Source organism: Oreochromis aureus, linkage group 9 (genome assembly GCF_013358895.1).
Source record: "Oreochromis aureus strain Israel breed Guangdong linkage group 9, ZZ_aureus, whole genome shotgun sequence".
Lineage (NCBI taxonomy): Eukaryota > Metazoa > Chordata > Actinopteri > Cichliformes > Cichlidae > Oreochromis > Oreochromis aureus.
Window position 1 is genome coordinate 23427989 of NC_052950.1, and position 19945 is coordinate 23447933.

General features: G+C 38.5%; 1 protein-coding gene across 1 annotated transcript in view; it reads left to right on the forward strand.

Annotated features, from left to right (window-relative positions):
- The first annotated feature begins 1744 nt into the window (after positions 1 to 1744).
- cdh19 (cadherin 19, type 2) overlaps positions 1745 to 19945 on the forward strand; it is an 81307-nt gene continuing 63106 nt past the window's right edge. The window contains exon 1 of the mRNA XM_039616962.1: positions 1745 to 1783. The gene's annotated coding sequence lies outside the window, so the exon portion shown is untranslated. The remainder of the gene's footprint in view (positions 1784 to 19945) is intronic.

A 19945-nucleotide genomic window follows, 5' to 3' on the forward strand; every position in this document is an offset into this window, starting at 1 on the left:
ATGTATGACCTACTAGAACCAAAACATTTTCAAATTGAACTCTGGCCATTCAACAACAGCTATGGGACTAATTTCCATTTTCTCTGCCTGCAGTGAGAAAAAAAAATACAGCTGCTGACGATTCTCAAGGTGACAAATTGGATGGAAAAGGATGCATTTGTTTGTTTCTCAGCCTGAACTGGGGATGAAATGTGAAAAATATCTATTATGTGGACAGAAGAGCAATGCTAGTAAATTTGAACTGCAGACACTTTTGCATACATATACATAAAATGTCAGACACTGAATATATTTTATATAACTTATGAATACACAATACAGATTTATGTACCATTAGCGGGTTTGTGAAATACATCAGATTTAGTCAGAAACCTTCACAACACTTTATCTTCTTTTATTTAAGATTAAGATTATCAATTAAGACGATACTTCATATGTATGCTAGAAACCTGACATTGATTATAGGTGATTTTTACGATGTTAGCTGAATGATTAAGTGAGAAAAAAAATCTTCTGTTACTTAGGATAATGCTAAAATAAACATATATTTAGTTAAGTTTAATTAATAATATCATAATATTGTAGAAACACTTGATTTCAGCACTGCAGAGTCTCCCACTGGCTTTTCAGCTATAGGAGGAGAACCAGCTCTTATCATCATAAGAAGCTTATTATCAAAGCCAGGTCAGTTTGATGCAGATGTTAGTGTCTGCTATCGCTGTAAGTTTTGTGTTCATTATCAAATGACAGACATAAAAATGCAAAACGTAAGAATAGGTTGACGCTCTCCTACGGCCCTGTCTAGCTCTCCTCTTGTAATGCCCCTACTCCTGATGTCTCCTCCACACTTCTTGAGACTATGCTGGGAGACACAGCAAACCTTTATGAAACTGGATGTACCGATGTAGCATCCTGGGGCAACTGGACTACCTGTGTAACCTGAATGGGCTGTAGGGTTTGTGTCGTGCTACCAGTAGTGACAAAGAAAGAAGCAAAAAGCAGGGGATAAGGAGAGAGCAATGGTCTGTGACGCACCTGCAAAAGCGTTCCCTTTGTCGTGTCGCTGCCTCTCCCAGCACCTGTTGTCACTTTCATTTGCACCAAGGCAGGTGAAATAGATTCACAGTGGTTTTTGCTTCTGAACTGGTGAGACTGGTACTGTTGTAGTTTAGCTGTTTGTGTTCCCTCAATTACTTTTTTATTCTTTAGTCGTTCATATCTATGCAAAGGTGCTCTTAGGTAATGTAGTTCACAACACATTGTGTAGAGATACCATTCTTTTCAAATCTGAAAGTAACTTTAAAAAATAAAGAATAAAATCTGTAAAGTATCTTTTTTTTGAGAAAATAAAAGCATTTTCAGAAAGCTTAAAATAGCTTGTAAGAAGTTTTTTGATACATGGCTTCACTCAACAAATAATATGATAAATGATAAATGGAATTGTATATTCACACAAATTACTGAAATAATTTTCTGACTGTGTGCTTGGCTGTAAAACAGTGCAATATCAAAAGTTGCACATAAACACAAACTCATTTGATTGCTAGGATTGGCAGGGTATGATTCTGCTCTGTTGTGGCCCATCAGTCTTTTACAGAAATGGTCTTAGGTTGTCACCATACAGTGTAACAGATAATAGTATTACTGTTATTGCATTGTTGCTGCCTGCGTTGGCCCAGTTGGTGTTTATTTTCCTAACACTCCATGTCCACAGACGATGGCAGTGATCCATCCTGACAGCCAGAGGCTGAGCGACAGATTCCACACAAGAGGGAACCCCAAGGTAATCATTTGCATTTGTTTTTTATTGCAATCATTAGGGCTCCCCTGCCGGGCCTCAGCACAAGTCTGTGTGACAGACCCCATGTTTTATCCGAGAGTCAAGGGAGGTATGTTGCTGGAAGCGAGCCGAAGAGTACAGTACGCTGCACTGATAAAGAAAACAGGCTGGCTACCATGCATCATAGAGACACTGACATCTGCGTATCCCTATGTGTGCTGTGTAGAGATGGAGAAATGCAGAATTTTCAGTATATGACAATCTGTGATTAAAAATGCAGAGGATGTGAGAATGTTAATTATCATACTAACTTGTACTGCCAATTTTCACTTTGGATCATCACCGGCTAGTACACAATATAGCTGAAACGGTTGACAGCAACAGAGGGCGCGCGCACACACACACACACACACACACACAAACACACACATAAAAAGCTATGGACACAAAAGACTGAGAAATCCTTGATCAAGCTGGGCAGTGTCATGACCTCCGGTGTCCTCTAATGGAAGCCCGGAGATATCACAAGTGGTGCTTGAATGGCAGACTCCATGGCTGTGCATCAGGATCCAAAGATCACCCCAGTCCCTACTTTCCTTTAATTATCTTGAGGTCTTAAGGAGAATGGGGTGGCATGAAAAACATCCTGTTATTCAACTTTATCTGGAGAAAAAAATACCTTGATAGTTACACAACAGTCACTCTGATGCACACTAGTTAGAAACTCCCTTTCTGTTCACAGTGTGCTAGAGTCAAATAACAGTTCTTTATTATAGTGAGAAAAACAGGTATTGCTCTGGGACTTAATAGTTGTTACCACTCCCTGTGACATCTAATTAACTGTGTTCCTGTAATTAAGCTCTTTCAGCTTGCATTACCCACATTTTCAGGTGTTTTCAGTGCAACTGGGTGCTTGTTGAAATCGGTGGTACACCAACTTTTGCTTTTTCGTGATTTGTAGCACACTTAGATATCCACCTTTGTCAAAATGCTTTCTACAGTAATATATTGGCCTGTGCAGCATATTCATTATAATGATGCCTTGCACGTATGTGCACTGTCACTAAGAGACCCCTGTGGGTGTCACAGTGGATGCAGGATCAATTGGCTTTGATGAAACAATGGCAGGGCCCAAGGTGAGGTGGAAGAAGCCTCCCACGCTGGAGCCAAACTAGACTCACTGCTACAGAATATTACACTCATTCCGCTCATTACAGAGGAAACTGGTGCTTTTCAGACCCCCCCTTGCTTAGTTGTGTACCCCTGCTAGCAGCCCACACAGAAACACACCTCTAATAGATGCCTAGGTCTCCCCAGTCTTTCTGTCTATGTCCTCCTTATCTGTGCCCCCACGGAGGAAGACTGCCCCTTCTCACCATTGCCGCTGGTTCTCAATCAACGTGGCTCCAGCCTCCAAGACTCATTCCAATTTGGTGCCATCCCCCTGATACCAGAGCAATTACCCTGTTCTGGCCATCTACATCCCTCATCACACTGTATGCCACCAGCTTGTCACTAAGCCACCGCAATAAAAGAGAAGAACTTTCACAGTTTTAGATGAGTAATAATAAGAGAAAATACAGCATATAGATCTAATGAATCTCATTGTGCATATCTTTATCTATTGTGTTTACTGGGTGTTTCAGTGATTTTTTACTATAAATAAATATTTGTATGGATAGGTATTGTATGCGTTAAAAGTGCTGCAAATAATATTACTCAAAAAATATGGGAAAACCTGCTACTACTGTGTGGAGCTGCAGTGGGGAGATTCAGTTCGGGCCATTGTCCCCATTTGCTCCTTCTTGCTTCTAGAGGATCTGTGGCTTCCACCTGCCAGCTTTGAAACCTCCAGACTATTACATGTGGTCTTCTCCTATATCACACCAATTGGACTTAATAATAAATTTTATTTATAAAGCGCCTTTCAAGACACCCAAGGACACTGTACAATAGGATAAAACACATAATAGAACAATGACACAATGAAGAACAATAAAACAAAAGCACAAGATAAAATTAGCAAACAGTGGGTTCACAGTGAATATGCAGATTTGAACAGATGGGTTTTGAGTTGAGATTTAAACTGGGGGAGAGAACGAATGTTTCTTATATCTGGGGGTAGAGAGTTCCACAGCCTGGGAGCAGAGCAGCTAAAAGCGCTGCTTCCTATGGTGGTGAGGCGGAAGGAAGGCACAGAAAGCTGGATAGAAGAAGAAGATCGAAGTGTGCGGGCAGAAAAGGTAGTGCTTAACAGGTCAGAAAGGTAAGGAGATGCGAGGTTATGAATGGCCTTGAAGGTGAGCAGAAGAAGTTTGTATAATATCCGGAATTTCACTGGGAGCCAGTGAAGTTCCTGAAGTACAGGGGTGATGTGCTGGTGGGAGGGGGTTCTGGTGATAATGCGAGCAGCAGAGTTCTGAACCAGTTGAAGCTTATGGAGGGATTTTTGGGGGAGACCATGCAAAAGAGAGTTGCAGTAGTCAATACGGGAGGTAACAAGACTGTGGACAAGAATGGACGTAAACTGGGTGGAAAGAGAAGGACGTAATCTGTTAATGTTGCGTAGATGGAAATAGGCAGAACGGGTAGGATTATTGATGTGAGATTTATAGGAAAGTGAACTGTCTAGGATGACATCAAGGCTCTTAACCTGAGTAGAAGGGAAAAATGTGGAGTTATCGATAGTGAGTGAGAAATGGTTCGGCTTCAAAAGGTTGGAACTTCACGCTCACTTTGTATGAGCAAGCAGGTTAAAGTATGTTTAATCAGTGATTTAACTCAGTTCAACACCGTTGTCCTTTTAGCTTCGTTGGGTAATAACTACAAACGTTTTGAGCTGCAGCTCATATGTGAAAACACTCATAAAGATTGTTGTCAAAGAGGCAGGCAAAAGACTTTGACTAGCTCCTACACCTAAAGTATTTGTAAGAAAGCTTATCTCTTTGTCAGAATGGGTTGCAGAGATCTCCAGAATGGAAAGATGCCAGGGGTGGACAAGATTCGTGCTGAAGTAATGGGGGCTTTGGATATCAAGGTGTCATGGCAGATACTTTTCTCAAATGACGCTGAGACATCAGGAACAGTGGTGTTAGCGCCAGAGGTCAGGGCGGTGGTCTAAAGAAAGGCCCAGAGGCTAAGATCTGCTCACACAGCCTCTTTGGAGATGCTAAGTGACTGTCAAGGCGACTCTGACTGGTTGTTGAACCTCTTCAGACCAAAAATACGAATTCAACCTCATGTCAGAAAAGTGAACCTTTTTCTTCCTTTCTACTATGTTCATGTACACACTCCTGTAAGACAGTGACAAATAATATCAGAGGCTTTGGAGAGGTTCCAAGAGTCTTACATGCCTTGATGCTTGTGCTGCGCATCTTGAGAGAATGACATTTTTTTCATTCAATCAGTTAACTGAGCAGGGTTTTCAGAATATGTGGAATAATGGGAAAGTCTTTGTATCCAAGGGTCTTCTTCAGCAGTGAGGGTAAAATTGTGACTTACAACATCTGCAATTCTCTGATGAAATAATATGAGTAATGTAGAGCGTGGCAATAAATAGAGCTGTCCAAAAAGAAAAGGTAAAAAAAAAAAAAAACCTCTTGATTTAACTATCAGTCCTTGTCTGACTAAAGTTATATTTTAGGATCAAAGGAAACTGATGGCAATGGTGTTTTCTCACTACTTTAAGTCTTTCTGACAAGGTGACAAGCTCAGCAGTCCAGGGAAATATCAATCAGAGTCTGCAATCTGTTTTTCCATACTGAGGACAGCTTGTTTAGGTTCCTGGGCGCCTCGTGGTGGATCTGCAACCATTGCAATGTCATGGTAACGTTGAACATTAAGACCAGGCATGAGACTCATGGATAACATAGTTTTCCCTTTACACTTTTGGCCAGCATAATTAGAATATCTGTGATTTATTTAAAAAAGTTACATTCCACATGATAATAAATGCTTTTGTTTTAAGCTGCTTCCTTTAACAGGACTCAACACTGTGTGGCAACTCAGATGTTTAGATGGAACATTTCTATAAATTTACATTGGTTGCCTTGCTGTTTCCCTTTAGCAATGCTAGCTGTAGCCTATTTTTAGCACACTTTTTAAAAGTATATATTAGTCAGTCCCACCATAACAATCTTTGACCTATTCCACTAGAGAAATCCAAAGCTACTGGCTGCATTTTTGAGTTTTCAACAACTCAATATGTCATAACTCATAACGAAAAAGGGTTAATTACATTTTTTGACCTGAAATGTCTCTCCCCTTCCTTCCAAGCTGGCTTTGCCTTACACACCCACGCACAGTCCACAGCAAGCATCCTCTCCTCTGTATGTTGGTCTTGAACATAATTAATCAGAAAGACAGCAAGCCAAAGATAAAAAACAACATTAGTCAAAAATTACTCTTGACCTTTCTCAGTTGCACAATAAGCCTCCCTTCTGGTTTTCAGTAAATCAACTCTAAATGAGAACACAGTCTGGAAGTTTCTCCCCACACATGATGGACCTTGTTAAGAAGATACTGTGTCCTCCACTATCTTACCCATTTGCACCTTGTTTGCTTTGAAATGTCTATTTTTGAGAGTTCAAAGGAACAGTGTCTTTGGCAGGCTGAAAGTGAGACTCTGAGTCTGTTCCACAAGCTGTTTGAAGGATGTTGTTTTCCCCCTGGAAACAGTAGGTTAAGCCACAATTGAAAACTCATTGGCACCATCTGTGCCTTAATCTTGCAATAACCTGGTTTGCCGTTTGCTTCTTGATGAGTGCAGACTGTTGCCATCTATACCCTTTTTACTGTTTGAGAAAACCATTAAATTACATGCCCTGTTTTCACTTTGCATTGTGTGCTTCCAAAGAAGCAGGACTTTGTCCATCAGATTTTTCTGTTTAGTATAATAAATTGATCATGGATTTGCTGAATATCTTAGGAAAAGACAATTCTTGTATCGGAGTCACAGTAATCTGACGTCACAACTACTTGACACCAGAGAGCAAGCCTTTAAAAACAGCTTAGGCCTCAGTCTCTGGCCTAGACACTTTTTGCTTTGTGTAACACATTTCACAGCTTAACCACTGCTTTGCAACTAGTTGGTGAGCGTTTGCAGACAAGTCAACCTACAAAGCAATTGCAAGGAGGGTTCAATTCAGCACCATATATTTCATTGTGGCCAATTTTACCCAGGGACAGCAAGCAACAACTTTTTTCTTCCAGTGACCAGGTCACTGACTGGTTTTAAGGCTGTTGTGACAATCAAAATGACAATCAGTGTCAGGGTGACTAGCAGCAATCCCATACACAATTGTAACTGTCTCCCTGATGTGCAATATTACCAAGTGCAATTTTCCTTATGTAACGAAGTATTTTATTTTATTCTATCTGTATAGTACTTATTCTATTCTATTGTTTTTCTCTTTTTTTCTCTTAATTTGTTACTGCTCTTGTACTTTCTGCCGTGACCAAATATTTGGGACTAATAAAGGTTTATCTTATCTTATCTTATCTTATCTTATCTTATCTTATCTTATCTTATCTTATCTTATCGTATCGTATCGTATCGTATCGTATCGTATCGTATCGTATCGTATCTCCATCAACTATATTATTTATAGCTGTTTTCAGCCAGTTGCCAGCTGGTCTCTAGGTTACGAAAAATGTGGTTTTATATAGATAATATTGATAGCAAGGCTGGTTTTGGTATCAGATCAATGCTAGCGTGATAGGGTCGATACTTTGTTTGTTTTATGTATAACTGAATCGTGTTTAATTGAGTCCCATTTTTTATATTTTTTTTGCACAGCACTAATTTACAATGTCTGTTCTTTGCAGTACACTAATGTACTCGACTTAGTATTTGAGTCACATCTGGGATCTCTGATACTTTGAAAGATTGGCTGTCATGATGGAGCCCTATGCACATTTTTTATTTAATGGTTTAGATAGATATCAAATTCATTTTTTCTCTCTCTCTCTTACATTTTTGGTATTAGATGTCTTCTCATTGAAAGAGGTTAATTTTTTACTACTCATATTTTTTCTTCCACTTGATTCAAGGTAAAATAGTAAAGCAGAATGATGTCAGTCCCAGAGTGAATAGAAAGGGAGTTTAATATTACAAGATCAGACAATAGGTCTCCCTAAACACGTCTGAATAATAACTAATTCCCTGGAAATGTCAGGACAATAAGGCAGCAGCTGTTTGAAAAGGCTGGCTAAATAGGAACATGTCATCCTGTGGGATTATTTGTAAGGCCTTAATATAAAGTATGGTGGGAAATATGTGACCAGCAAGCTGCTTGTATTTTCGATATGCCTGTAAAATACTGAGAGACTATTCTGCAGGTGTAACTGATAGAAACAGTTCTAAACATGACAGTGCACTGACAACAACACTTTGCAAAGACACTGTCTTAACTTGTCAAATGTCCTACAGATATCTTCATTTTATATTTAGCTTCAAATCCAAGGTGAACATTCACTTTTGTCTTCTTATATGTGAAAGAAGAAAGAGAAATTTGTCCTGTGCCATAATGTGAGGTGTCAATCTGACTTCGCACTGAGCCGATCCATTGAAAATGAATTGCAAATGATAGAAAATGTGACTTTGACAGTAATCCGGGATGATTTCCTGAGGATCAGGATGCATTTATGGCTTGGAACTCACATTGTCGCCTGCATATAAAACTCAATCAAATGTAGAAGTTTAGACAAGCATTGTTGAAACTGTTTTTAGCGTCTCCATAATCAGCAGAAAGGTTTTCAGAGGGATAACATCACAATATTCCCATGTAGCTGCTTATTATTGGAACATAAGTGGAGATTTCTTATTGCACTAGGTCATCGTTTTTCCCTTTCTTGGCAATGGCTAGATGAGAAGATTAAAGCAGCTTTTTTGTTTCTGTGAAATTAAAGTAATAAAAAAAATGTAGCACCTACGAAAATGAGCAATTCATTTTTATGGAGTTTGATTGATGCAAGGAGAGAAGTGTAAAAACAGCTCTTTAGTGTTTCACAGGCGATTTCATTCTGCACATTTTGGCTAGAAGTGATAATGTTACTCACTGAGGTTTAAACATGCTTGTTTTTACCAGCTGCTGGCTTTAGCATCATATACCAGGTATGAGAAAGCGTTTTCCCAATATGTCAAAGTACTGGTTTGGTGCTGTTGAGAATAAAAAAACATATAAAAGAAATCTAATCTTTTTTTCAAGAATAAAAAATGCACAATTCTTGATGTGGCTTCCAGGCTGCAGTGGCGTTTACCCACCACTGCTATTATGATTCATCGGGGGAAATCAATCAGGAAAGCTTAATCGCTCCTTTGAAGAATACAAGTCACACGCATTGATGCACTGTGCTGCTATCGTCACCATTGTCATGTTTACCTCTGAGGTGTCTTCATCATCATATCGTATAACAGGTGTTGTTTGTAATGGATTAATTACAATTCTCTGGAGAGGGGGAAACTGTAAGGCAAAAATGGAATTATCATAATTAAGCCATCATTTTTCAATCGATATGAAAAGGGCAAAATGAAGAATTTATTACTCAGATGCAGATGAAATGGAAATACCTCACTGTGTTATGGAAGATGTAAACATGCAAATATGTTGTTATGCAAATCATAAGCACATGACGGGTTGACATTTTTTCCAAGTTTATCACTCTTGTCCCGCCACCTTCTTACCACCTTAAGTAAATAAATAAATAATTATACTGTATTATTCATCACACTGTATCTGCCAATTTTGTACAGTAATCATTCTGTTACAATGGGTGTTTCTCTTTTTAGTTTATCCTATCACTGCACAGCTCTTATTACCACTACTCCAAGGACTCTGCTACCTCGTTAAGGCTTTCAGTATATCTGTCCTTATATTCTGACTGTAAAAAGTGAAGATTCGTATTTATTCATTCATTTAATTTGACTCTACTTTTCATTTCTCATTTTCATTTACTTTTTTATTCGTGCTATGACTGAACTTCACTTGTATAATTCTGTCAGTATGTAGTGACAATAAAGGCGATCCTTGAACTCGAGTCTCAATATTTACTGTAGGTTGAAAAGACTGTTGCTAGCTTTAACCACTGCTTCTGTCCTTCCTGTTACCTGTAAGGCTTCGGAAATCTCTGTTTATTAAGTCTTTTCATCACTATTAAAGCGTGTAGGAACTGGACTCAAAAGTAGATGCAGTAATAAAAAGACTAATTTAATTTGAAAAAATTAGAATGCTTTAGCCTTATATTGGCTCAATTTAGAAATATCACACATCTCGAATATTTATAGTGACCCATAAAAGTAAGAAAGTGAAAAAGTGTTAATATATGTATGTATATATATATATATATACCCCTTTATACATACCCTTTGTTTTGCTTCAGTTGATATGCCTCTATATCAAATCAAAACAAAACGAGTCTGACGCTCAAACAGCCGTCATATCCTATGGGAACTGTTCGCACAGTAGGTGCTTTGGCAGCAATCTCCCAGTTTTTACAACAATCCCTAAAACTGTTCGGAAGTGTTTAACACACTTCAAACATCTCCAAGTGCTAAAATCACTTTGTCTTCTCCATCTCTCTCGCTCACTTGCTCCAAGCCAAACTCCCTGCATTGAATCTTTCAGTCACTTGAGTGAAATCAAATACTCCATCTTCACATGGATCCACAGCAGCTAATCAGAGCCAGATCAGACAACTGGGGCTGAGCATGTCATTAGCACTATAGCTGTGTTTACATGCAATAATCTCATTATTGTCCTCTGTCTGATTATGTGAATAAACCCATTAAGTTGTTTACGAGAAAGAGGCATGTTAATAATTTCATGTTAATCAAATCTAGTACCTTATAATTGATTAAATAAATCAACTGTCTAGTTGCTATAGGAGGGATTTAAGTGATATTATATATTTTTTTCTGCCCCCAGTCTTACTAACTGCATGTAGTTTCTGCATATTATCCAGGGCTTTTTGAGTTCTCACACATGGACGAAGACATTTTACCACCTACTCATTATTATTCATTTTAATCTGGTCAGTTTTGAGATACCCACGGCTTCTTTTTCCCCAACCAATCCTGCGCAACAGGGGTGGCAGAAATTTTGTTTGTAATGGCTACAAAATACAAATATAGCCTTGCAGTGAACATAGTATGTAATTTCAATGTCCCTGTTTGGAGGCCTCCAGGGGAGCTTTGTTGTACAGTCCTTTGTTCTCCCCCGGGTTTTCTACCACCTGCCTTGTCTCTGCTATCAAAGCTGTATTGCAGAAAAAAAGAATGAAATTTTATTTTACATTTGACATTTTGATATAATGCCCTGATGTCTGCATAATTTTGTTCCAGCCTAATAAACTTTATACATACTGTATACATGAAGCAGTCAGAACTTCCAGTGTTGGTCTAGCAACAAAAATAAACAACAGTTTGGCAATAAATGCAAATAGATAAATAGATACTAGCAATAGATAACTTTTTTTAAAGCACCTGGGAAGGGATCTCAAAATTGGATCCCCAAACTACATCTGCATCTAAGGGATAAAGGTCACTTTTTTAAGGATGCCAGCGTTCACATTTTGAACAGAGAAGACAGATGGTTTAAAAGAGGAGTGAAAGAAGCCATCTATGTCGACTGTGAACAACAATCTTTGAACAGAGTGGGTGGCTTACGACTTTCTGCCACCTACAATCCAGTTTTGAGATCCCTTCCCAGGCACCTTAATACCCATTTACATTTTGCATCAGCTGATCTCAATAAGTCACATGATAGGGTGAGTTAAGGTCTCACAATAGTTTCACTTGAAACCTCTGCTAATAATGACCCACACCCTCTCCCACATTGGCTCATGAGGCACATGATCCACAGTGGGCAAAGACCCTCTTAAGGGACACGCCCACTAGGGCTTGAATACCTGGGACTCTCCACCAATTGGTCTTAGAGCTGAAGAAGCTTCTCAGTTGAGAGGTGAAACATCTTCAAACAACTTAAAGAAGTCCAGCCGCTTTCCTTTTCAAGCTCCTTAGAGTACTATCACCTGGATTACTGAGAACCTGCATAGACAAATCTGTCTAAAGTTTCTTTCACTTGCTAATTATACTTACCTTTTGTGTTTCCCTTGACCTCCAAAGTACTGGTTAGTGGGGTAAGAGGGTTTTTTATATGCAAGTAAGATGTGAAATGGTTGATTCAAGTAATGGCAATAGGAAACTCACTGATGAATGTTGTTTTTGGAATTGCGATCATATAAGATCTGACTAGTTAATTTTAGTTTCTTGTATTACATTAGTGTTTTTTTTCACAATTATTAACCTTTTCTGTTGGCCCATTTCAATATGTTGTGTTGAAGTCAGTTCAATAAGGAGAGATCAAATACAGAGTTTGAGTAAACAGATATTTGGTTATTAGACTCCAATGAAGCTACACAGTAAAGCAGAGACCACATTGGTAGGAAGTAGGACAGGACCCCCAGGAGTCTAGACACTGGTTGTGACAGAGACTTGGACGAGGATCTCTTTCTCTCCAGGATAAGGTGGAGATGGCACAGAGGCGGGTTGCACAAATGAGAGTCTGACAGGCAGAATGACAAAGAGCACTGAGATTTAAAGCACACGGGACAACAGGGTGGAGCATGATTGGCTCTCAGAAAATGGGCAAGAAATTGATTGGATCATTGTGTGGGAAAGTGAAAGAGATGTAAAGAAGACACAAGTAACCCAAGCACCCAGGAATGGAGGCAAATAAGTAAATACAGATCGTCCTCATTGAAGTTAATGATAAGATATATTTATCTTAATTTAACCTTAGCTGTGTTTTAGTTTAGTTGGCCTCATTGTTTTTAGTATAAACTGTTTATTGATGATTTTTTGTGTGTTTCTAATTGTTATTTTTGCTGTCCAGGGACTGTGGATGGAAATTAGCAAGTAGCTAAATCGGTTACAATGCATCTTTTGTCTCAGGTGATTAACACTAGAAGTGCCAGGAGGAGAAATTCTGTCCCCGTGGTCAAAAAGACCCCTCCTGGCAGTTCCAGTGTTAAATTTTTATTTTTTCTTGTACACGGTCCCCGCCAAATAAATTTAACGAAACTACAGTTTTAGTTGAGCCCTAATAAGTAGCTACTTGTCTGCACTATTTTGTATTTTACTGATGTTGTTTCAACTTTTCATTGAACTAGAATAAAAAAATGACTCTTTACACTTTTGTCCTTCTGCCTTACTGCTTGCTTCCTGACAATGAATAAGGCGTTTCATGGGGGAGATGGCTTATTATAAATGTAACAATGTTTCTCACAAGGTCATTTGTCATTCGAAAGAACGGCTACATTTTCGATTGGAGCTCAAGAAGGTTTCTAAGTTGCATCGAGTGTTTCTGCTGTTTTGACGGGGCGATCTCAGTCTCCGCTGTGATTCTTTCTATAACGCAGTTGCTTCCAACTTCAGAGTTGTGTCATAAGAGTAGACCTTTAACTGACCCTGGTTTTGGTTAGTATTGTCATAATGAGATTTTTATTGAAAACGTATCCAGTGGTTTTTAATGGGCCTTTATTCTTTTCATATACTGTATAATCAAGGTTGTCTAAAGTAACAATGGCTCACAATTGTACTCATAGATCTTTTCACCGAGTCCACAAAGCACTGAAACTCCACAATAACTGAATTCTGAAAACTCCTATTAGCCAAACACTGTATAAGCCCTTCCCAGACAGCTGCAATTTGATAATAAATAAAACATGAAATTAGCAGTAGATATTATTCTGCTGGGATTTTTCAGTATGAAACTGAAACAAACACACACAAGCGCACACCCACACCCACATACACAGATTGCCCCGACCTAAAACATAAATGTTACATAACAGCAAATGAATGCATTATAAAACTCTGAGGCAAAAACTCTCCAGAGTGAGCCAGAGATTTGTCTGATATAATGTATCAGGAGACGTATTACCTCGGGGACTGTCGCCCTACCAGGCCAGCAATGATAAATAATGCAACAAAAATACATCATCATGATGTTTCTCTTTATCCAACATGTGTAGCTGTCAACTTTGATCAATAAGAACGCACTAAAGGCGATGGTATATAAACACAGTCTTTTTTATGTTTATGCATTCTGTTGAACCCAGAAACACTGCGAATAAGACATTTTAATGCAAAATATTCCAGCCCTCAAGGCCCAAATCTTTGAGGCTGACCTGGGGAGTGTTGTGCAGGCAGGAATATAGTTACCAAGGGTACTGAGAGAGAGTCGAGCTGAGCAGCCTTTATTGCACAGTGATATTCTCTCAGGTTTCTCCAGTGAGACTTTCAAAATAGCAATTTAGCTAAAGTATACTTCATAGTTGCTATAAGTCCACTTTGAGAACGGCTGTATACCTGCAACTCAGACAATGTAATAAGATGGAAATTTGAAATTCAAATTTCCTTTCTCTCATCTCCCACTGATGTAATAGTGATCTAAGGACCCACCGATCAATTTTGACTGTCAGATCAAAAAGGTCTTCATTTGCATTGGCTCGTGTGAATCTTCATCTCACACATGGAGTTTTCATTGCTGCTGAACATGATGAGATGTCAGCGTAATTAAAACAGTTTGGTGTTCCTGAAGACGATCCTTGTGCATCTTGTTTCAAATGGAATTGTTGCTGAAAGCTTTCATGTCAAGGATGTAGAAGAGTGACATTTACCCTGCTGTTGTTGTTATGGGTGGTGGTCTCTCCTGGGGTCTAGTTTCTCTTTTATGTCCCTAAAACATCCCTAAAATATATATTTAGCTTATTCTTTTTGGTTTAAAACGGTATGACATTTATGTATTTTTATCAATAATCAGTCTAATTGCTATGATTTCAAACCACAGCTTTAAAAAAATGTATCCATCCATTATCTTCTTCTTATCGAATTAAGAAATATGGAGGAGCTTGAGCCTATCCCTGCTGCCACGCTGCGAGAGGTGGCGTACACCATGGACATGTTGCCAGTCTGACGCAGGGCTAAAAAAATTGTAAAAAAAACCCTGAAATATAATGGATTTGCAACCAATTGCTCTCTATATCCACACAGACCCATCAAATATTTCAACGCTTTGTGTAAAACCTTTGGGTAACTGTTTGGTTGATGTCTAGTGCTCCGAGACCTAGGATGTTTCACCATCCTTCGGTGACGCTTAGATGTTCTTGTTAGACTTTCTAGCATGAAAACATTTTTTGTTCACAATAAACTCAAAAGTTTCAAAAGTAAGAGTAAAAACAAGCCCACCTCAGTGAAGACTTGGACTTGTTTAATTGACTTGCTGCCCAACTAGTCACGTCCCAAAAACAGAGAAGTTATATTTGTAATTGGCAGCAAACGAGAATAGCTTGAAAATGTTGCTTATTTTCTTAAATAACAGGCTCTTGTATGTGGAGAAGACGTGTGTCTTTCTCTTCACGGCCATGTATGAAACAAATTAGTTTTGTCATTTTTATGTGCATTTTCTATTTATTTATATGAAAAAACCCTTTGCTTTAATCCTGATTAATTGGAAAAGTATGTTGGTGATAAAGAGCAAGAGAATAAATTATAACGAGAAAAATAACAGCTGATGAAAAAAAAGATGTGTCGAGCGATGAGGCTACAACATCCTTCAAATGAAGACATGAAGCAAACATAAATCCTTAATGTTTTTTCGTCATCTGTGCATTGCTCTAGTGGAAAATTAATACAACTGTTTATCTCAAGGAATCAAGCCACCGTTATTCGTGTAATAACAGTAGATGATTTGTTTTGCTTTTTTTTTTTTTACTTGAAATAGATTTGGGTCAACAAAAATACTGTTCAACAGACTTTCAGTTGTCTTAAAGCACAAAGGCAGAGGCAAATCTTTGAAAACCAACCTCGGTGTAACACCCAAAACACGCCAATGAACAAATCTCGGCTAAAACAAGAAAGTTTGACCCGGCATTAGCTTCTTAAACAGCTGCAGCTTGCTTTTAACGTGTAATATTTTCACTCGTACTATATGAAACAGCAACGTGTGATTAGCATCAGTGAGCTCAGCAGAACTCTCTGACTTAGAATCCTGGCACGGTTAATAAAGACCAGAGAGAAAGATGAAACCAAAGACTCGACTGTACTCCTCCTGTGGTGTGGCCCTAGAGATCCATGGTGCCAACGGCTCAGAGGACTTTCTCTGAGGCATCTTTTTGATGTAAAAGTCAAGGAGTGCTCTCTGTATTCCACAGGCAGCCCAGCTTCAGCCTGACCAGGCTGTAATAGCCTATGATCAGAGATCTATTACTCGCTTCTTAGAAATGGGCTTAGGGAGCACAGTCATTTGCCATTTTAAATTGATCTGTACTTTTGGTTTCTGGTCCATTGAGACAACATCTCTCAATTTCAATTTCCATTGGCGATATATTACTATCAATATATTATTACAGTAATTTCCTAGGTTATTCAGAAGTCTTTGATTTGCATAAGTATATGCATTTCATTGCAGCACAGGGATGGGCAAAGGTTTGAAATGCATAATAAAGAACTGTGCGATGTGTCAGAGAGGACCGTGGGACAGTGTTGAACTTCCTCTGGGCGAACTCTCTCCCAGTTGTGTCCCTTCCTGCCCAAACACTTTAGCATCATCCACCAGTGGTTGGGACAGAGAACCACGGAGGAGGATTTGGGATACATTTGACTGAAGTAACAAATTAGATTAGTCTATTTATCTACTTGCTGTCCTTTCCTCGTGCTTTGCCTCCTCTCTTTTCTCAGCAGGAGGCCACGGTTGTGTCACTCCTGTCTCCTCTCCTGTTTCCCTTCAGACAAAAGTGTCCACACTGATCAGCCTCACCACTGCTCAATGCAAGACAGAGAGGATATAAGAAATCACAGAGGGAGAGATTAGCATCTTGTGGCCAGATCATGAATATATTCAACATGCAGCAAAAAGACTGTGACCCAGCTGTTACAGGAACATTTCATATTACCACCTTCCACATGTGAGGAAATAATTGTGCGAATGAAAGCAATGCATATTATATTTTCATTTCCCTTCTCCCTTTCTACTCTGGCAGCTGTGGACTTTTATTTGATGGAGCTAAAAACCGCTGTAATAATCCGGCATTTTGCTGCATAAAGGTAATGTTCTCATTTTGGCTGAGCTCTGTCAATATTCTCACAAGACTATTATAATGTACAAGAACTGAGTAGCAGGTGTGTACTCCAATAAAGCCACATTTTACTTTTATTTCAGACAGAAGAAATGTCTACTGAAGCGTCTTGAAACCGTGGAAGCTAAATTTATCTAGATAGGCTGTCCCGGGGTTATGTTTTAGTAATGTGATTCAATTCAAAATACAAAATGTTATTGTTAAGGTATGGGAAAATAAACTTTTGCATTCCTGCCACGCTGTGCCGTCCAAGCTGTAGAGCTACTCCAGTAATTCAAACTCCATAAAAGCAAAAAGTGCAAATTTTCATAGCTTTTTCTCACCAGAGGATTTTAGCAAAGTGTGTCAAACAAGCTTTGACACCAATGTAATATAAGAAACCTGTCAGCTGTGTTATGTTTTTCCCAAGCACAATACGCCTCTGACTGCCATCTCCATTGCACAGATTAATTTAAGAAAACCTGTTCAAGTAAATTTGAAAAAAAAAAAATATATATATATATATATAACTTTTAAATGGGCAGTTAAAAGTGCTTAAGAGTCGTAGTAGCCAGTTAATGGAGACCAGAGTGATCCCAAACTGGGTTCCGGCTCCTTCAATTAATTAGTCATTTTCATTTTTTATTCTTTTTTTGTACTGCAGCCTTGTTTTGGTTTCAGTCACGGCATGGTCGATATTTGCTCAGTAATAAGAAAATAATGACATCTCATGGCCATCTTACACCTTCAGCACATCTCCCTTTTCCCCTTATGCCTGTGATGCCTTCATTGTTCAGACTATGAAGCTGCATTGGCTGTACTTTGCATATAACTAGCTACAGAAGAGGAGCGAGCGTACACAAATGACAGATTATTTTTAAAGCTAAGGACTGTTAAGAAAGTGAAAATTTAACAAAAATCAAACCTTACAACCCTAACCCCATGAAAATGCTTGGCAGTTTGTGCAGGCTAAAGAAGTTAGCTTGTAGGACTGTTGCAAAGTTCACAGTTACGCACTGATGCACTCTTTGGTGTTCATTCTAAGGTTCATCAAGTATCAAGTAAAACAGTGGTAGCAGACATGAATTATGCATATTGTGTTATATAAAGCTGATTCTTTTTCTATAAAGCCACTGGAGCTTTATAGTGTCCATTGGCTAGAAATCCATAGAGAAAATATACTGAATATAGGTTGTTAAACAACTGCTTACATCTTGAATTCTGTTGTTTAATATACAGAGATCAGTGAAGAGTGGAGTAGTGGCACAGGTCAGTTGATTCCAGTCTGCGCATAATGAAAAATCTACTGGTGCTCATAAAACAAATTATTATGAGACATATGTCTAAGTAATTTTTTTCCCACACTCCACTGCTACACCTGTTCTTTGGGTTCCTCAACGACCAAATCTTGCTTTAACCCCCGTCATAGCTCATTCTTCCATTTAACATCTTTGATTTAATACTTGTCTAGCAGCATGTATCCTTCCCATAAATCATGTGCATCTTGGCTGCGGTTCAGGTTGAAGTTACTGAATCCCCCAAACTGTCCTCAGCACACGAGAGTGTGTGATAGTTAAAGTTCTGTATTTGTATGATTAAAAGCATTGCATTAATGTATACTGTTGGTAAATTTGCTTATTAGTTACCTGAACTACATATAACTAACCGACTAACTGAGATATGAAGGCCTGTAATTTCCTACTTAGAAATTCAGACAAAACTCAAGCTATTGTATTTTGTATTACTTTGTCTTATAAATCTCAGTAACATGTGTCTAACAAGATATTTACTCTGGATGGGCTCCAGTAACTGCGTGAGGAATGTTGGAGTCATTTCCGATCAGCATATGTCCTTCAGCGTGCACATTAAACTAATGGGAAGCAGACTCCCAGTTTGGATTCAGGAGACAGAAACCCTCTCTAGTTTGAAGATTAGGTTTAAAAATCAGCTTTTTGATCAAGCTTATCGTTAAGGCAGGAACAAGTGACCCTGGAACCTTAGTAGACTGAGGCTGCTGGGTGCTTCTCATGATGCATGGAATATTTCTTCTCCACCACCTCTTTTCACTCCTGATTCATTTATATGCCACCACTCTATGCTGTTAATCTTCTCGGACTAATGTGTTTTGTCCTTGGCGAGTTAACAAGGACGACTGCCGCTTTTAACAGGTTTCTTCCTGTTAAAAGGGTGTTCTTCCTTCTCATGGTCACCAAGTATGATGGGATCATTTTCTCTCTAATATGGTGTACAAGTGCCTTCATGCAACTGATGCTGTGAATTGAAATTATATAAATAAAACTAAATAGAAATGAACTGAAAACTAAAAGGGTGCCTTAACCTTCTGCATTGCTGAAAATGAACAGAAGAGAAGAATATTATATTATTCATCAAATTCAAGATAATGTGAATAATGTGATAATGTGAATACTTCAATAACTTGCATTATGGATTTTCTATTTTTTTTATAACAAAAGGAATTTTATATTTATATTATTTTATTAATATATATATCATTATAATTATAATAGTAATTATTATTATTATAAATTATAACAATAACCGTAACAAGACTTACTTAATAAGGTGTTATTACTTTATTTGTTACAACAAAAAAAGTAATCTGAGTACTATAATGCAATATCATGTGGCATGTTTTTCCAAAAACCAGCACTAATTCTGTGTCTCTGTTTTACTATTTTCTCTGTTAGTAATTCCTTGTCATCACTTAAGTTATTTTGAGTTACAAAAAACATCAACATCACTTTAAAGAGAGGCTCTGGTAAAGGTACCCCTGCACTTCTATTCAGTAGTTTTTAAACAAACTGGATTTGAACCAGTTTCTTTACTCCTTTTCATTGTGACAGGATGGTATGTGGGGGTAGTGGGGGTGGAGCACCAGAGGCAGGGAAGTCTGATTCCAGCATGGGCCAGCACTGGCTGCCCTCTGGCCCTGATGTCAGTACATTGTGACAGTTCATGCCATGTGCTGGTATCCTCCGCACAGCAGCGGAGGGGGACTTGAGAGATAAGGTCTTATCTCACATTATA